Consider the following 4,066-nt stretch of genomic DNA (forward strand, 5'->3'; position numbering starts at 1 on the left):
GACTTGGCTATGCGGGCTCTCTTTTGGTTCCATAGAAGTTTAAGGTGGTTTTTTCCAGTTCTATGAAGAAGGTCATTGGTAGCTTGATGGGGGTAGTGTTGAATCTGTAAATTACTTTGGGCAGTATGGCCATTTTCACAATATTGATTCTTCCTAACCATGAACATGGAATGTTTCTCCATCTGTTTGTGTCCTCTCTTATTTCGTTGAGCAGTGGTTTGTAGTTCTCCTTGAAGAGGTCCTTTACGTTCCTTGTTAGTTGTATTCCTAGGTATTTTATTCTCTTTGTAGCAATTGTGAATTGCAGTTCGTTCTTGATTTGGCTCTCTTTAAGTCTGTTATTGGTGCATAGGAATGCTTGTGATTTTTGCACATTGATTTTGTATCCTGAGATTTTGCTGAAGTTGCTTATCAGTTTAAGGAGATTTTGGGCTGAGACGATGGGGTCTTCTAGATATACAATCATGTCGTCTGCAAATAGAGACAATTTGACTTCCTCCTTTCCTATTTGAATACCCTTTATTTCTTTTTCTTGCCTGATTGCTCTGGCTAGAACTTCCAGTACTATATTGAATAGGAGTGGTGAGAGAAGGCATCCTTGTCTAGTGCCAGATTTCAAAGGGAATGCTTCCAGTTTTTGCCCATTCAGTATGATATTGGCTGCTGGTTTGTCATAAATAGCTTTTATTATTTTGAGGTACATTCCATCAACACCTAGTTTATTGAGGGTTTTGCTGTTGAATTTTGTCGTAGGCCTTCTCTGCATCAATTGAGATAATCATGTGGTTTTTGCCTTCGGTTCTGTTTATGTGGTGAATTATGTTTATAGACTTGCGTATGTTGAACCAGCCTTGCATTCCCGGGATGAATCCTACTTGATCATGGTGGATAAGCTTTTTGATGTGCTGTTGCAATTGGCTTGCCAGTATCTTATTGAAGATTTTTGCATCTATGTTCATCATGGATATGGGCCTGTAGTTTTCTTTTCTTGTTGAGTCTCTGCCGGGTTTTGGTATCAGGATGATGTTGGTCTCATAAAATTAACTGGGAAGGATTCCCTCTTTCTGGATTATTTGGAATAGTTTCAGAAGGAATGGTACCAGCTCCTCTTTGTATGTCTGGTAGAATTTGGCTGTGAACCCATCTGGACCTGGGCTTTTTCAAACTGGGACTATTAACTGCACTTACCAATAACACTTTGAGTGAGGAAAAGCAAGTGTTATCCCTAATTTTATGAGTTAACTGAAACTTAGAGGGTTTACCCAAAGACACATTGTTAAGAAAGTATACAGGCAGGATTGCAGTCTAAATCTCTGGGTTATTAGTCTAGGGCACTCTGTACTTACCAATAGAAAAACTGCAACAAAAAACCAGTAAATCTTGCAAAAGAAACACAATAACAAAGTCAGTAAACGAGTTTTATGCAGGCATAATCTAGATGTTTAACATTTTTATATCTTCACTCATACCCCATATTATCAAATACAATTAGTTAACCATTGAACAATGTGGGAATTAGGAATGTCAACACCCTATTGAGTCAAAAATCCACATATAACTTTTGACTCCCTGAAAATTTAATTGCTAATAGCCTACTGTTGACCAGAAGTCTCACTGATAACATAAACAGTCAATTAGCATATATTTTGTATGTTATATGTATTACATATTATATTCTGATAATAAAGTAAGATAGAGACAAGAAAATCACAAGGAAAAGGAAATATATGTACTATTCATTAAGTGAAAGTGGATCATCATAAAGGTCTTTATCTTTGTCTTCACATGGAGGAGTCTGAGGAGAAGGAAAAAGAGGAGGGGTTGGGATTGCTGTCTTAGGGCTTGCAGAGGCTGAAAAGGTGGAGGAGGTAGAAGGGAGGCAAGAGAAGCAGGTACACAGAGTCTTTTACTGAAAAAAATTTGCATATAAGTAGACCTGTGCTGTTCAAACTTGTGTTGTTCAAGGGTCAACTGTACTTAGTAGATGTGCAACACATACCTGTCAGCAGCTTTATGGGTATGTTGGCTACAGCAGGACTTTGCCTCACTTTAAACACTTCACAAAAGACACCACAAGGTGTGTCAGACTGTACATCTTCCTTTAACGTTAGACAACTCCCATTAACAGTCAGAGATGCATTTAATGATCGAAAATGAACTCATAAATAGAACATTTAAAAGAACATATTAGAAACATACCAGAGCTAAAAACCTCCAGAGCAAGGGAAGGAAGCAGCACATAAATTCAGCCCTCAAACAACCAAAACTTCACAGTCCAGTGCTAGTAAAAATTGGTCAGAGACTCTAGGATAACAGAAATTATCAGGCCTCTGTTAAGGCTATCAAAACATAACATTTTTTCCAAAGAAGCACTGGAAATCCAAGTCTCTACCAGCCTATGCCCATAGAAACCATTCTGCCTGCAGAAATTGTTCCACCAGAGAAAAAGTTAGCACAAGTCAAAGTTCCTTCTTCCAGCAAAGTGTAAAGTCAAAAATGACTTCTCCAGCCCTATGACTCATTCGTGTTCCATGATTTAAACATTTTCTTTCTTCAATCACCTCCTTACCCAATCCCTAAAGAAAGGAAACAAATAAACTTTAGACCTTCAAAGCAAGTCAAATGATAGGTGAATCTAACTGAACAAACAAGAGGTGACTCATTGGCTGATCTGTCTTCCCAAAGTGGCAGAGGGGGGAAATTTATTGCTTGTCTCACATGTCCTTCCATCCTGCAAAGCAAGCAGATTTAGAGTAACCTTAGCTTGGTGCTAAGGGCTTTTTGGCCCAACTCCAGAGCTACTTCCATTATACGCATTTTGTACGTACACATGCACATATACACAGAGACAAATGTCTTTGCCATACCAAGATCATTCAATATCAAGAAAATTAAATCCTCTCTAAAATAAAGTCCCATTTTCAAGACTAATTAAATAGTGTCTAAACACACTGAGCAGTGCCAATGCTTTAGAAATGCTTATTCACTGTTCTAGCATTCCTTAACAAAAAGATGGTTGTAAACAAGGAGAAATAATTTGCATCATCAGGTTAAAGCCCTTCTTCCCTTCTCCAGCCCTGCTATCACTTATATACCCACACCAACCACCACCACAAACTTAGATCTAGACAACTTTGGAAAGGTGATTTTAAAGTCTAAGTGTTTATTTTTTGCAGCCATTGGCATTTTAGCTTTAAAGTGCTTCTCTCTCATTTTCCAGCAGTCTCTCTGAGCCAAATTCAGTTCCATTCCATAATTCCATAGGGCTGTATCATTATGCATGGCTTATAGTACTTTAGGGAAAAGGATGGAATGTAAACATTTCCATCCAAGCACACATTATCAAACTGAACAGGCAGTGTAGGCAGGTGATGTACAACCTTAGACATGACATCAGTACTTAAGGCAGAAATTTCTCCCACAAAATATGAAATGGAAGGAGGAAGACAAGGAACTGTATACAATATCTCACAAAAGGCTAAAGTCTCATTGCTGGTGCCATCCTGCTAATGTTAAATTTTTACAAGAAGATAAAAGTATATTAGTATATTAGTCCCCTTCATCCACAGTTTTGCTTTCTGTGGTCTCTCCTGGGCAACCTCAATCTGAAAATAGGTGAGCACAGAACAATAAGGTATTCTGAGAGCGAGAGAGACCACAGTCACACAACCTTTATTACAGTATATTTTTATAATTGTATAAATCTATTGTCTTTATTTGTTATTGTTGTTAATCTCTTATTGTGCCTAATTTATAAATTAAACCTTATCACAGGTACATGTGTACGAAAAAACATAGTATATATATAGGATTCAGTACTATCCATAGTTTCAGGCATTGACTGGGAATCTTGGGTCATATCCCCCACAGTTAAGGGGGAACTACTGTAAATCCCTTCAAACAAATTTTTGAAGTCCAAGAAGGAGGCCTCTCTGCCTGCCTAATGCCAATACAAGTAGGATTAGTGTATTTTCTTTCTGTTATTTGATGATCTTAATTTTCCATGGCTAGAGTCTAGACAGATTGATTGCCTACAATGAAGAATATCAATAATGCATTCTACTGT

The sequence above is a fragment of the Aotus nancymaae genome, unplaced genomic scaffold (assembly GCF_030222135.1).
Source record: "Aotus nancymaae isolate 86718 unplaced genomic scaffold, 86718_ANA_hifiasm-v0.15.2.pri h1tg000004l, whole genome shotgun sequence".
Classification (NCBI taxonomy): domain Eukaryota; kingdom Metazoa; phylum Chordata; class Mammalia; order Primates; family Aotidae; genus Aotus; species Aotus nancymaae.